Raw genomic sequence first — 16705 nt, 5'->3', positions numbered from 1 at the left:
GTAGTTTTCAGAGCCCTGTATGAGGTTTGGCTCATGCAAACCCCATTGTTTGTGGTTCCCTTGGAAGAGTCAGTCTCTCTTCTCCCAGCCCCCATACAACTCTTGGAAAATGGTGCTCAATGGAGAGTATCCTTTGCAGAGGAACTTTGTCCTTAGGGGAAAGTTCTAGATGACAAGTCATAAATTTAGAAGGCCCTGGTCTCAGAAGGCACTCTGAATGATTTCGACAAAGCACAGAAAGAGAAGGTGGTTTTAAAACAGTTTTACCATTGGGTTCAGAGAAAGGAGAGGTCTGTGTACAAATACAAACCACTTTAGTTCTGAAAACATCTGCATGTTTTCTAGTCACCAAAGTCACATACACCATTGCAGCAATAAAGAGGATATTATTTACCCACCCACTTGACAGGTAGGCAAACTGAGTTCGGAGTTGCTGAGTACAATGCTAGAAGAGTGTCTCGTAGGAGAGATGCCCAATAGCCGGGCTCCATGTACATGTATCCCAATAGCCTTTCTTTCTCTTCACACTTAGAAACTCACCCTGACTGATATAAAAAGTGCTCAGTCAGACAGATGAAGACCTCCTGTCTTGGATAAAATAGGTGCATTCAAGGTGAGAACAGATTAAGTTAAATCTGCCATAACAGAGAGAAATAGGGAACTCAGGGAGTCTGGGTGATTTGCATGGGTCCTGTTCCAGTTGACATTTGCATCCATCAGATCAATATTGAAGATAAAGATTTGACTTGACTTCCTTTAGATTCTGGTGGAGAGACACAGGAATGGCTCAAATCATCTTACTTGTTAACTTTCTTCCTTTTTGTGGTCAGGGACTTAGTTTTGTACCCCTGCTCTATTCTTGGCATTCAGAACAGTGACTGACACATAGTAAACTCTCATTGCTATTAATGAATGTACTCAATTTACCACTTCACTTTGACCTCAGACATTCTCTGACTTTCTGGGATGCAGATTACTGTTTCAAACAGGTTACTTTCTTCTTAAGTAATAAGTAGGCCATCATTTCTACCCTTGAAAGAAAATGTTATGTGAGACCACACTTGATCACAACCTCAAGCTGTCCCTTGGCTTCTCTGAAGTGCATCGTGTAGAGGTTGAGCCTCCCGCACACTGGGTCTGAAGGATGTAGGTACAAACAGCTGAGTATACAACCGACGGACCTGAGCCCTGTGAAGTCACTACTTTGGGGACCGAAGACTGTCATCACTGTCCTCACAAGTCCGTGCTTCTGGACTCGTGGTGGACACCTGCAGCGTCTGGCTTACTGTTGAAAGCTCTGACTACAAGAGACCAGATTCAAATTCAGCTTGGCATGGGACTATGGGTAATGTATCGAATCTCTCTGGAGCTCAGTTGTTTTGGCTGTGAAATGGGAGAGGATAAAATACCTCATAATGCAGCAAATCTCAAACTACAATGTGCACACAAATCACCTGGGGATCTTATGATGCTGTAGGTTCAGGATCAGTAGGTCTGAGGTGGGGCCTGAGAGCTCAGAATTTTCATAAGCTATCAGGCCATACCGATGTGGCTGATCTGGAGACCACACTCCAAGTAGCAAAGTCATAGGGCAGTAAATGAGATAATAGAATAAAAGGAGATTATTAACATGAATAAGCATTATAAAGCAAATTATTAATAATCATGATCACTAGTAGCATTTTGGTTAACATACATGAAATTACCACCAGCCATGTTTGAATTAGACTGTTTCCGGCCCTGAGTCCTTTCAAATAAGTTTTGTGATTCCATCTGAAAGCTCCTTCAGACATTCCCATAAGCCCTCATGTAACTACAGAAGTCAAGGGCACAGTGAGAAGATATTTTATTACCCGTGTATTTATTTATGGGTTTTGGGGGTTTTAAAACTGGCAATTAAAACCTTGTAAATTTGTATTATCAACAAAATAAATGTAGACGGGTTAGTTACTCGTTGCTAATAAATTTGATCATTCATTTATAAAACGAATGTTCACCCAAGAATCACAGAGCACTCTATAAATATCGCTTCACCAAGCCACAAACCACCTCGACAAGGAAGGCACACAGCACCCCTGAGGGGTTAAACAAACCCTCCCGGGCCTGGGGGATGGGAGGGCAGTGCCTGAATTCCAGCCTCCTGGTCCCCTTCCAGTACTCAGGTTCAGCCTCTGCCCCGGGGGGCCTGACTCTTTGAAGCATGATATCCACTTGGATGCATTTCAAATCAGCTTGCCTAGAGGCTCCAGCCCCAGATAGCCCCAGGAACCTGTCTGTAGGAGCTGGAGAAAACCGTATTTCTCTCCTGTGAGAGGTTCAGGAGGACTAGCCTCCCCCATTTCCTCTTTTCCAATCATGCACTCTGGGTAGTTCAGCTACTGTTCAAGAGGTAACTTACAAACTGACTGACCCAACTATGGAACTCCAGCATGGAATTAATAAAACAAAACTGCTTGATCGCTGATTTCTCAGCCAATGGCCCCCACTTCAAGACTTACTCAGCTGAGGGTCCTCTTCACTTCTCCCCCATAAATGAACTCAGTAAAGCGTTTTCATCTTTGAGTCCTGGTACCCTACCTAGATGGACCAGGGTTTTGGTGGCTGGGTTTGAATTCCAGCCCCACCATGTTAGGGGACCACAGACCTCACGTTCCTTAGCTGTGAATTGGCCTTATTTTAGTCAAAGTCATCTAGTGCCTGTGAGGATGTTCAGAAATGATGTATAAAGAGCCCCACCAATGGAATTTATCCCTATTAGTAGTGCTGGTACTAGTTGTGATATTAGTCATAGATGCAACACTAGCAGCAGAATGTCAGGCCAGATTATAACTTTTAGGAGCCTGAACCTATGCCTCTCTCTCATGCACTTTCTTTGTTGAGAGGAAAGGGAACAAGAGGATTGAGCCCTCATTTATGAGTGCCCTAAGTAGAGCTTAGGCTGCCTTGTCAGTCATCTAGCCCTCCAGGATATTGCATCTTACTCCCTCTTCCCAAATTATTGACCCAACTGATACAGAGAAGAGACAAGGAAGTACTGGGTAGAAGAGGGTGGGTCCCCGGCAAAGGCCCCACCCTCAAGACTGGAAACTCTTGGCCCTAAATGGGAACAGGCATTCATGTTTACATGCCCCAAAGTTGCATTTGTCCTGCCATGCTCCCTTACCCTGCACCCATGTAAACCCCAGACCCCAGACTCCAGAAGCAGACGAAAATGAACAGAAGAGAGAAGAACAGCAGAACGGCGTGGCAGAGAGAAGAGAATGAGTGTCTGAATGCTGAGAGGAGTTTGGCTGGGAATAGTCAGAGAGATTGGCTGCTGGACGGCCAAACTCCAGGGGAAGATCATCTCCCCACTCCATTCGCCTTTCAGCTCCCCATCCATCCCGCTGAGCCCTACCTCCACCACTCAGTAAAACTCCCGCATTCGTCCTTTAAGTTCATGTGCAACCTGAGTCTTCCTGTACGCTTGGTACCTCAGTACCAAGAGAACACTGAGCTGGTTAATGCTTAAGCTGTCTGTGGATGGCAAGGCTAAAAGAGCTCACTGTGGCACATGCCCACTTAGGCTTTGGGAGTCACAGGCGCCCACTCTTAGATGCTACCATGGGACCAGAGCCCCAAAGCACTTGCCCCAGCTCCTACACCTGCCCATCTGCAAGATCGCCCTCCCATAAGGGGTTTGGGCAGGCACAGTGGCCGAACAGACAAGCCACACCCCTGTCGCACATCCTTCGAGGGGTGTCAGGGAACTCTCACATTTTACAACCATCTTCCTGGCACACCTTTTGCCACCTGCCCTCAGACCAGCTGCTATTATTCCTCTTCTTGCTGGTAAGAGGAACCAAAACCTCCAACTCACAAATACTGATGGGGAGAGGGGATATACATTGCTTTTAGCCTAGGTCTACTGAGTGGTCTCACTCCTTTGGAGCTAGCTTTGCCTGGGCTATGTGGCATCCACGTGCTTTTCTGCTTGCACAAGACCTCATGGACCGCATGTTAGAGGTTTTTCATCATTTATTATTTGTTACTTACTGATTTCTTCTTAACTAGTGGCTGTATCTGTATTCTGTCTTGATTCATTTTCTGAAAAAGCAGGACTCATCTTCACTTAATGAGCTTTATTCCAGTCCTAGAGAGAGGTAGGAATTTAATTTGACTGAGATATTCTGTTCTTCACTGCTGCCTTTACTTGATTAACATGGAGAATCATAAAAGTTCTGAGCAGAGAACCAAAAGTAGACAACAAATAAGCTATGAAGCTTGCCAAGATGTCTGTAGAAGGGAGAGCGATAAAGATGTTTAATACATCTTTCTATAAATAAAAGGACTTCTGGTTTGCCCTGGACTTGGAATGAATCTTCTCAGGGCTTCAAGACAGTCATCACTCTGGCTACCTGCCATGTGAAGGTTCTTTTCTAAGAAGGCAATTGTTGCTATAAGAAATGCCACATGCCATTTTATCAAGCTGAGCACAGCTTTGCTTGTGACAACCCTGCATGAGCCACCCAACCAAAGAAAGATATTTTCTCTTTGATCAGATGATTACTGAAAGTGGATGTGCTAGCATTAAATTGGTTTTCATGGTTAATATTTTTCAAGTAGGCTGGGCGTGATGGCGCACACCTGTAGTCCCAGCTACTCATGAGGCTAAGGTGGGGGGATTGCTTGGGCCTGGGAAGTTGAGGCTATAGTGAGCTATGATTGCACTACTGCACTCCAGCCTGGGCAACAGAGAAAGACCCTGTCTCAAAAATAATAAAATAAAATGATAAAAATATTACTAGTAGCTCCAAATTTAGTAATTTCTTATTGGAAGCTATTATTGATATATTTTGTTTAACAGAATAAAGGTCACCTATGAGCATTTCTTGTAAAGTGAGCTTCTGTTAAGTTTTTTGTATTTTTCTTTTCGACTCTTAATATACAATTATCCAAAAGGTATCCATACCTGTGAGTATTTGTTAGCATGATTTAAAAATGTAGTCTGTCTTCTTCGTTCAATTTAAACAATGTTGGAAGAAAACAATGTTTTCCCATGTTTTCTGTTCATGTCTTTTCCCCTCTAGAGCTGGGCTCACACCATTCCTTGCATCTAGAATATCCTTTCTATTATGCCCAAATCTATTTCATTCTTTAAGACACATTTAAGGGCTGTCAATCTTTAAGGCTCAACTGCTGCTTTCTCTAGTCTTTACTGATTTGTCTCCTGGAAGTCATCTCCCCCAGTTCCTCATGCTTTCATACAGAAAATACAAATTTCAGATGTTTGTTCACTTAGTTTTCAAAAGAAGGGCATCTTGGCAAGTCAGGTTTGCATTCTCTTTTTTAAAACAGCTTTATTAAGATATAATTCACATGCAATAAAAGTTTCACAAAAGTGAACAATTCAGTAGTTTTGAGTTGTCTAACCATCACCATAATCTAATTTTAGAACATTTTCATTACCCCACAGAGAAACCCCATACAGAGTACACATCAGCAGTCACTCCCATCCCACCCACCCCTAAACTCTAGGCTACCATGAATCTACTTTCAGTATCCATAGATTTGTCTCTTCTAGACATTTCATATACATAAAATTACACAGTATGTTGACTTTTCTGTGTTGACTGACTTTTCTTTTAGCATAATGTTTTCACGGGGCATCTGTTTTGTGGCATGGATAAAGACTTCATTCTTTTTTATCCACTGTATGGATATACCATCTTTTGCTTATTTATTTATCAGTTAATTGACATTTGGGTTGTCTCCACTTTTTGGCTATTATGAGTAACGCTGCTGTGAACACTCATGCATATGTTTTCAATTCTCTTACGTAGACATTTAGGAGTGGAATTGCTGGGTCATACGGTAATTCTATGTTTAACATTTTGAGGAATTGCCAAACTGTTTCCAAAATGGCTGCAGCATTTTATATTACCATCAGCAAGGTAAGAGGATCTCAGTTTCTGCACATTCTTACTGACACTTTCCTTTGTCTGCCTTGCATTCTTATCAGACTTACATTCTTGGTCTGAGGCTTTATTTCAGAAAACAAGTTTGAGGAGAAGAATGGTATTTGTAAGAATTGCTTCAAGAAATGTTTTCTCCCAAAATGTGCCCAATGTGCTATGCCTAATGTGCTGTGCCTACTAAGGGGGTCATTGAGCCTCTGACCCCCTGAGCAGGCACAGCACATTGGAAGAAGGATGCTGCCGTGCCTCGGAACCAGGAAGCCCCTAAGGTCTCCTTCTCAGTGCCACTATTTGCAAATGATATGCCTTTGGTAGAGTAGTAGAGAGCCATAATTGCCTCATAGATAAGAGGAGGAAGATATTTCCACTATTCATTACCACAAAATAGGATGTGTGTGTCAATATATTGTATTAGTCCATTCTCACACTGCTAATAAAGACATACCTGAGACTGAGTAATTTATAAAGAAAAGAGGTTTAATTGACTCAAAGTTCTGCATGGCTGGGGCGGCCTTAGGAAACTTGCAGTCATGATGGAAGGCATCTCTTCACAGGGCTGTAGGAGAGAGAATGAGTGGCAGCAGGGGAAAAATGCCAGGTACTTAAAAAACCACCAGATCTCATGAGACTCATGCACTATCACGTGAACAGCATGGAGAAACCACACCCATGATTCAATTACCTCCCACCCGGTCCTTCCCACAACACATGGAGATTACAGGAACTGCAATTCAAGATGAAATTTGGGTGGGGACACTGTCAAACCATATCCCATATCTAGAAGCTCATATGGACCATAACAGACATTCTAGAAACCTCTTTCTGAATGATTCTCCCTGGAGTCTTATAGTTCTGTGGCAGTGCCTGTAAGTACACTACCATAGAAAAGGGAAATGTTGGTCAATTTTTGTAAATTCCATGTGTGTGACAAGAATGAGTGTTCTCTGTTGAGTACAAAGATTGTATACAAACATACGCAAGTCAACGGAATTAACTGTGGAAATCAAATCCAATTTATCTTTGTTTAATTTTGATCTCCTTGATGGATTGGTTTCTGAGAAAGTTGTGGACAGCTTCCCACACTGACTCTTCACTCAACCATTTGTCCTCATGTTTCTTTCATATCTTTACAGCAGTAAATCCCAGCTAGTCCTCTCCTAAGTGCTCTATTCTGTTCCCAAGTCCTCTGGTGCCTGATGAAGCTTTCTCATTATCATGAGAGCAAAATAATGTGAGTGTTAAGGCTTACAAAGCAATAAAGCATGATTGTGAAGAGCAGAAGCTTTGCAGACAGACCCAAGTTCAAATCTTGGCACCATCACTTCCCAGCTTATGAACTTGGGAGGCTAACTGACTTTCTCTGAGCCTCAGAGTTCCTGTCTGTAAAATGAGAAAATTAAAACCGGAAGTTAGGGTGGATTCAATGAGATCATGCATGTAAAGCAGTGATCACAGAGCTGGGGAGAGGACCCTGGTAAGGATTTAGTAAATGCTAACTTTTGTTAGTAACAATAGACAACAACATCAACAATGGCAGTAGATGTTCACCTTCCGGGAGTGCTTAATATGGTCTGGGCACTAAGCCAAGTGCTTCAGTTGTATCAGCTCATTTAATCCTCACAGCAAACCCGGAAGAGTGATAGGACGGCCATCATCATTTTACAGAGGAGGACACTGGGGCACAGAGGGATGAGGCAGCCCACCCAGGGTCACCAGTGAGCGGTGGCTCCTGAACTGGACCTCCACCATGGGAACCTGGGCTCATCTTCTGATGACAAAGTCGGTTATGGAACTAACAAGAAGACACACCACGAAAAGGAACTCTTTGTCCCACATCCCTTTCTGTGACCTCCCAGAAGTGCCCCGCAGCACCAGACTCCACTCTGGGTGGCTACTGTGGTTCTTCTTTTGTGTCTGGGAAAGAAGGGTGCTCGATAGGATCCAGCTGCCAGCTCGCTACAGCCCAGCTCTCCTCCTGTACTTCCAGAACAGCTCGTGGGTCTAGGACAACAAAGCCCTTATTGGCCTCGTTGTTCCAAGTGTAGTTGGAAACATCTGAAATAAAGCTGGGATGGAAAATCAAGCAAACTGCTAAAATCTGCACAATAAAAAGGCACAATCAGGACATACTTAGGGATAACATGTTACACTTCCAAAAATTAACACTATTGGGAAGCCCCCGCTTCCCAGTTTCCGTTCATTTTAGAAAAAAATCTACAATACGTAAATATATTCCCACCATAAAAAAATCAAAAAGCGAAAGTCAAACTATCAATAAGTATGAGGAATAAAATGAGAATGTTGACCATTATGCCTACCTCCACCCTGAACCCACAGCTTCCAGTGGTAACCACGATCAACAGAGTAGATATACCTCCTCCCAGGCTTTTTCCTTTGTAATAAATGCATATATATGTACACATAAACATGTTTCATTTGGAAAATATTTTGTTTCCACACAAATGGTATCACAATATGTGCATTGTTTGCAAACTAGCTTTGCTTGTTTTATTCACTTGACAATAGGTTTGGGGAGTGGGACATGGGGAAAAATAGGTTTGGAAAATTTTGCCAAGTCTGTGCACATTTATATTGACATTACTCTTCATGAATGACCAGTGTTTCCCATGGTGTGGTGCTACCATAATAATTTATTTAACCTTGTCCTTCTGAATGGACATTGGGTTGTCATGGGGCAAGCTCTAAGATGACGCCCTCCCCATAATCCCTACCTCCTGGTATTCATGCCCCTGTGTAATCCCTTACCCTTGAGAGTGGGCTGGCCTCATGACTTCCACCTAATCAACAGAACGGAGCGAGTGATAAGATGTCATTACTGTGATTAGAGTACAAGACATTGTAACTTGTCTCTTGCTAACAGACTCTTCCCTTGTTTGTTTATAGAAGGTCCCATATGGCAAGGAACTAAGGGCAGTCTCTGGCCAAAAGCCTATAAGTAACTGAATCCTGCTAATAACCATGTGAGTTTGGAAGTGGATCCCCCCACATTCGAGTCTCAGATGAATCCCCAGCCCTGGCCAACATCTTCATGTGCTGTGAGAGACCATTAAGCAGAGGACCCAGCTAAACTCTGCCCAGATGCTCAATCCACAGAAACAGATACTAAATGTGTATTGTTTTAAGCTGCTACATTTGCAATAGTTTGATATGCAGCAATAGATAACCGACAATGTTGTTAATTGCTTTCTATTCCAATCAACTGGAATAACTGCCCTTGTGCATAGAGTCAGGGACATACTTTAGGATCTGAGATTGTTCAGTCTAAGGGTAAGGATCTGGGATCTTTAGGATCCCAGACCTGAGATTGTTCAGTCTAAGGGTAAGGATACTTAATGTAGAAAAATAACACTACATTATCCGCCAAAAATATTATCAAGTGACAATCATGCAAACAGTATGAAAGTTCCTACTTCTCTCCATGTTCTTACCAAATGAAGTATCATTGATCATTGAAATAATATCAGTTTGAGAAAAATCAGTACTGCATTGCTTTGATTGCATTGTCCTGATCACTCATCAGGGTGAGCATCTTTCTAACGAATCCCTTGGTCATTTATTTTCCTCTTTCTTCTGAGACTTCTCTCTTGATATTCTTAGCTTTTGTCCTATTTTAATTGGATTTCAATTGGATTGAACAACTGGAATGATAGATATGAATATTACACTGGGGGGCACACAACGGCCATTGGTGATGCTGCTGTTGATTACCCAAAGTGCTATCCCATTTCTTCCTGTATATTTACTAATATTTCTCTTGCAATTAATAAGCACTTTATGGGAAGATTCTTTGAGACCATTCAAACATCCTGTACCTCATTAAAATATCCCCCTGGATTTAGCAGCCTTTGATGATTCTTGCCTGAACAAAACTTTATTACGGTAGATATAAAATGATGATTTTCATCTCTAGCACTTCTTCCACATTTACCAGCTACATTCAGCCTTCTTTGTGGATTAGACTCTCCCCTCAATATAAGTTCCTCAATATAACAAAAGACATTTATGAAAAACTCATAGCTAACATCATAATCATCAGAGAAAAACTGAAATCTTTTCCACAAAGATCCAGCACAAGGCAGGGATGCTCACTCTTGCCACTTCTATTCAACATATTACTAGAAGTATTAGCAAGAGTAACCAGATAAGAGAAAGAAATAAAAGCATCTAAATTAGAAAGGAAGAAGAAAAATGGTCTCTATTTGCAGATGGCATAATCCTATATGTAGAAAACCCAAAGAGTTTACAAAAAAAAACACAAAAAAACAAAAAAAATAACTGTGAGAACTAATAACTAAATTCAGTAAAGTTACAGGATACAAAATTGGCATACAAAAATTCATAGCATTTTATACACAAATAACAGCAGTGCTAAGAATAAATTTTTTAAAATCTCATTTATGATAGCATAAAAAAGTGGGAATAGACTTAACCAAGAAGGTGAAAGATTTAGCATTGAAAACTATAAAACCTTGATTTAAAAAGTTGAAGACAACACAAATAAATAGAAAGATACTCTGTATATATGGATTGGAAAAATTAATATTGCTTAAATATCCATAGTACCCAAAACAGTATACAGATTCAACACAATCCCTATCAAAATTCGAATGGCATTGTTCATAAAAATAGAAAAAAATCTTAAAATCCCTATAGAATCATTAAAAAAAACCAAATAGCTAAAGAAGTACTGAAGATGAACAAAGTTGGAAAGATCACATTTCCTGATTTATAATTACATCACAAAGCTATAGAAAGCAAAACAGCATGAAAATATCATAAAAACAGACATATAGACCAGTGGATCAGAATAGAGAGCACAGAAATAAATCCAAACATATATGGTCAACTAATTTTTGACCAGGACATTAAGCGGACACAATGGGGAAATGATAGCCTTTTCAATAAATGCTGCTGGAAAAACTGGATTTCCATTGCAAAGGAATGGAATTAAACCCTTTTATTACACCATACACATAAACCAACTCAAAATGGATTCAAGACCTAACTGTAAGACCTGAAACCATTAAAGTCTTAGAAGAGAATATAGGGGAGAAGCTCATTGGCTCTGGCAATACTTTTTTTGATATTGCACCAAAAGCCCAGGCCACCAAAGCAAAAATAAATAAATGGGACTATATCAAACTAACAAGCTCTGCACAGCAAAGAAAACAATCAACAAAGTAAAAAGGCAACCTACAGATTTGGGAAAAATATTTTCATAATTCATATCTGATAAGGAGTTATTAATGATTGGTGCAAATGTATCCCAAATTGATTCATTTAGTCCATTTGGATATTTAATAATATCCAAAATTTGTACAGAACTCTTACAACTCAATAGCAGAAAAAAAAAAAAATAACCTAATTAAAAAATAGGGAAAGGTCCTGACGGATACTTTTTCAAAGAAGACATAAAAGCAATCAACAGGTATATGAAAAGATATTCTCAACATCATAATCATTGGAAAAATGCAAATGAAGACCACCATGAGATATCACCTCACACATGTTAGGATGACTATCATTAAAAACACAAGAGAGGCCAGGCATGGTGGCTCATGCCTGTAATCCCAGTAGTTTGAGAGGCCAAGGCAGGTGGATCACAAGGTCAGGAGTTTGAGACCACCCTGGCCAACACAGTGAAACCCTGCCTCTACTAAAAAAGAATACAAAAAATTAGCTGGGCGCGGTGGCGGGCACCTGTAATCCCAGCTACTTGGGAGGCTGAGGCAGGAGAATCACTTGAACCTGGGAGGCGGAGGTTGCAGTGAGCCAAGATTGTGCCCTGTACTCTAGCTTGGGAGACAACAGCAAGACTCTATCTCAGAAAAAAAAAAAAAAAAAAAGGAAATTCTGCTTTTTGCAACACATAGATGGACCTGGAGGAGATTATGGCAAGTGAAAGATGCTGACACTGACAGAAAAATATTGCATCATGATCTCACGTATATGTGGAATCATAAGAAAAAAAAAGAGAAAAAAGGTCAAATACATAGAGAATAAGACAGTGGTTACTGAGGTTGGGGGCAGGAGAGAGGAAATGAGGAGAGGAAGGTCAAAGAATACAAACAAGCAGATATACAGGATCAATGAGTCTAGATATTTAATGTACAACATGAAGACTATAGTTAATAAAATAGTGTATTATGGATTTTTGTTAAATAAGTAGATTTTAGCTGCTCTTTTCACAAAAAAAAGCAACCATGTGAGATGATATATGTTAATTTATTTCACTGTAGTAACCATTTTACTATCAATACATATCCCATATTATATTGTGACCCTCAAAAAAGTTTATTAAAAAAAAAAAAGAAGGCTGGGTGCGGTGGCTCACGCCTGTAATCCCAGCACTTTCGGAGGCTGAGGTAGGTGGATCATGAGGTCAGGAAATCGAGACTATCCTGGCCAACATGGTGAAACCCCATCTCTACTAAAAATACAAAAATTAGCTGGGCGTGGTGGTGTGCGCCTGTAGTCCCAGCTACTCTAGAGGCTGAGGAACAAGAAATCACTTGAACCCAGGAGGCGGAGGTTGCAGTGAGCCGAGATCACGCCACTGCACTCCAGCCTGGTGACAGAGTGAGACTCCGTCTCAAAACAAGAAAAAAAAAAGAAGAAGAAATACCAATCAGTGCCATGACCCATCAGCTGCTACACACTCAGTGGCTCCTCAGCACCATGGTGAGGATGCCCTCCGTCCCTCCCCACATGGCTTGTAAGGAAGGAACTGACCTCTCCTTGCACACATCACACTATACTCCCCTGACTTGCTTTCCAATTCTCCATGCACCATCCTGCCCTCTCTTGCTGGAATACTTTCCCTATCTCACCTAGACCTTCCTATGAATCCTTACACAGAGAGGCTTTCACTGGCTTCCCTGATGAGGTCGAATGCCCCCACCGTGCACTCCTCTAGCTTTTGTCACATTGTTTTGGTTGCACTCACTATAGTTGTACCATCACTTTGGTATTTTTGTGATCTACTTGATAAATGTCTGTCTCCCTAACTGGAATCTAATCTTACACCAGTTGGCACTGTTTTCCCAGGACTGACACTCAGTGGGCATTAGCTGAAAGAATGAATACCCCATAGGGTTGGTGTTGGGATGAATGAGGTAACACATGGCCTGGCCTGAAACAGAACAACACATGGAAAAGCAATGCCAGAGGCAGGAATTTTTATACACGGTTTCATCACTCTAATTACCATTTTCTATTGTGAGTTCTCCTTTAGAAGTCTGTCTTCTCTACCATTCCAAGATGCATTGGAGGTGGAGACTGAGTCACACTCTTCTCATTTCTCTACCACCTGGTACAGTGTCTATGCTTAGTAAGGGTTCAGTAAGTGTGTGATGAAATCAATAACTAACTACTGAATGAATGAAGTTATTTAATCTCTACATGCTTTTATTACCCCATCTGTAAGAAGGGGAAAATATAAGCACCTAACTCATGGGCTAGTTGGGAGGGAAGTATTAACTTGGATTGATATTTGCAGTTGTGCATTCTCTTTTCAATAAATATGCAACGCATTGGGCAAATGTAAGGGATTTGGGTTATCAGACCTACTACAGAAGAATCATGTGTAGGATAGAGGGGAGTTATGGAAGGGTCATTTCTCTCTTCACACACACAAGACATCATCTGTCTCTATTTAGAACACCCTGAAGTGGTCATCATATACCTCTCTTAAGTTCATATCACATTTCCTTAACCACACCTTACATATCTTTTATTAGCTATGGGATAGAATATATTTTCTCTTACATTGCTCTCCACTGTTCTTTAAAGACATTGCTATTCACTCTTGTTCATTTAAACTGTTCTTTAAAGACATTGCTATTCACTCTTGTCCATTTAATCAAACCTTCACTGGATTGTGCAATATTCAAAGCCAACCAGATCCGAAAATGCTCACTTTGGAATTTTTTCCCCAGTTATTGATGATTATTTGTTCTGACCATATATATACAGTTTTTTACCTCATCCCTAAATAACTCCACAAACCTAATATATGCCCTTCTCAAAACCTCAATATACATGAAAACAAAGCTCTGTCAGTTGTCTGACTTCAAACAAAAAATCTGACAAATGCCACATCTTCCCAACAGGCCTGGTGATTGACATTTGAACAGTTCAGTCACACTGGTCATTTAGCATTGTGACAGTCAGAATATCTGGTTACTTGCATCTAAGAGGTTTGCCTCTGAAGATACAGTGCTATTTAATGTGCCTGGTATAAAACAGTGAGACCCTATCAGTGACTATCTTCTTGGGCTGATCATTCTAGTTGTGAATTAGAAATTTAAGGATGGCAGCTGTCTATTTAGTATTCAGCTCATAGTTACGAAATCATGGACATTTTCCATTTAAATTTTATTGGTGAGAATCTTGTCTAGGAAACTGAATCATGCTTTCATTTCCTTACATCCCAGTACACAATGCGTGTTCTTCAAAAGTAAATAGGGCACTGTCTTGGGCTTTTTCTGAATTTCTTGTCAAGCAAAAAACCCTTTTCTTGAGGGCCAGCATTCATCATTTGTGCCTGTTTTTTACTCTGACTGAAAAAGAAAATGATTCAGTCTTCCAACTGGCTATTCTCTGGTTGCTTTAATTCATGGGAAGCCAAGAAGGAGAAATTGGTAGGTTCAACAGTGTTGGACAAGGATAAACAGACTCATATCACATTAACTGTAATTTACAGCATTTCAACACATCCCTGCTTCTGCCAAAGCTGGCACAGATCAGCCCCCATTGGAAAAAAGAGAGAACAGGGTGGGGCTTGCGGGGATCGAACAGAGAATCTAAATTTCTATTTTCTAAGCGGGAGCTTGAGAACTAGAGCCCATCAGCACTTTCTTGAATATTTTGCTCATTCATGCTATAAAAATAAATAACACAAAATATTTTCTGGACTCAGCCTCGTCTGTTGCTAAAACCAAAGCCAGCCTGCTTTCAAACAGACTCACTGAGGCTCGTTTCACAAGCATGGACATTTTCAGGCTGGCAGGCGGCCACTGGAGGAGTTATTGAAATTCAATTCAAAATGATGTACTCTGCTGGAAAATGCCCATTTATGAGCATTCAAAGGGATGAAGAATTTCACAGAAAGATGACAGCAATGACAACTTCTAGGACTGACCAGTGTTGCCTGGAGATGATTACCCCTGAAACACACACATGCTCTGAGAGTTTTGCTGGAGAGCCTTCTAAAGGCTGGGACTGTTTGTGTTCAGATGGAATCTGTATATGAAGCTATTTATTACAGGCTGAGAAAACAAATATATGCAACAGGGGACTGGTGGAATTTGTAGCTGAAATATCCATAGTGGGGTCAACATCATAGATCCCAACCAGATCAGAGCCCAGGGCTGAGAGGACCATTTTGTAACCTGAGGGCTCCCAAACACATTCAGAGATGAAACATCTGGAAGTTATGTTCTCTCTGTAGAACCCCAGGAAACACTGATAGCATTTTTTTCCCCCAGCAAATAACCTAGGAACAATTTTTCTAGCTAAAACTATAGCTGTCATGGGTATGCCATGTAAAAACTCAACCCTAAATATTGTACTTTTTAAAAACTGTCTTTCTGTCCTATAAGAATGAAATCATCTCTATGAGGACAGGAACTTCATCTTACTGCTGCTTTCCTGCATAGAGCCTGAACAAGCATCCTCAGAGGCAACATGTGGTCCAAATGAATATGCCTGGTCATTTCAAAGTTCTTCCAACAAATTCATCTGCCACTACTAAATCTGTTAGTGACCTAGGTAAACAGCAACACACATTTTAAAAGAAAATTATGGGCAAGAAGAACACTCAGTAGTTAAGAAAAGTCCAATCCACAACATCATTTCATCCTCTCCAATTATAACAGTTTAAAGGTGGTGATTCCTTCAGCATTTCTGAGGTCTACCTCTATTGAACACCAGCAACTGGTAAAAACGAAGTTGAGAACTATTGGCCTAACCTATCCTGACATTGCTGAGAATTTATGCTTAGAACGCAAGTCAGATTAGGAGACCTTATCCTCAGCTTGACCAGCTAATGTTAATTAATTATCATCGAATAAAGTTATTGCATGAAGTGATTCCATATCATTGTGCAATGTCCTGAAGTCAGGGACATCCAATTTCTACTTCCACATAGGAGTCAGTACAGTCTGTGTTTATGCGGGGTCAGGGAAACACCATTCATTTGATAAATAGTCACTCATGGCCTTCCTATGTGCTAGGTACTGTCCCGGGTCCTGGGTAGATAATGGTGAATAAAACCAAGCTCCTGCCCTCTTGGAGATTATTTTATTCTTATGGAAGAGAAACATGGTTAAAAACAAAAGTATAATAGAAGACCAGTTAGTGCTAAGAGTTGTAAAGAAAAATAAATTAAGGTGAGGAGACAGAGGGGAAGGCGTGATGATATTCAAGCAGGTTTCTCTGGAGAGGGAACATTTGAACAAATACTTGAATTAAATAAAAGCAGACACTAAGTGATAATAGAGGTGACTAACATCTGTCAAGAGCCCAAAGGACTTTTTGGTCTGAAGTAGGATCACACAATGACGTAAAAACAATCAGACAAGGACATTTGTTGCACAACTATACTTGAGTGCTGAAAATAATTGGAAACATGTTGTTTCTTCCACTAGGCTGGCAGAAATTTAGTGAGGTACACAGAAAAGTAGAAGGTTTAAGGACATATAATTACAGCAAATTCTGAAATATCC

This window comes from Papio anubis, chromosome 2 (genome assembly GCF_008728515.1).
Source record: "Papio anubis isolate 15944 chromosome 2, Panubis1.0, whole genome shotgun sequence".
Lineage (NCBI taxonomy): Eukaryota > Metazoa > Chordata > Mammalia > Primates > Cercopithecidae > Papio > Papio anubis.
Note: the sequence above shows the minus strand (reverse complement) of the source record.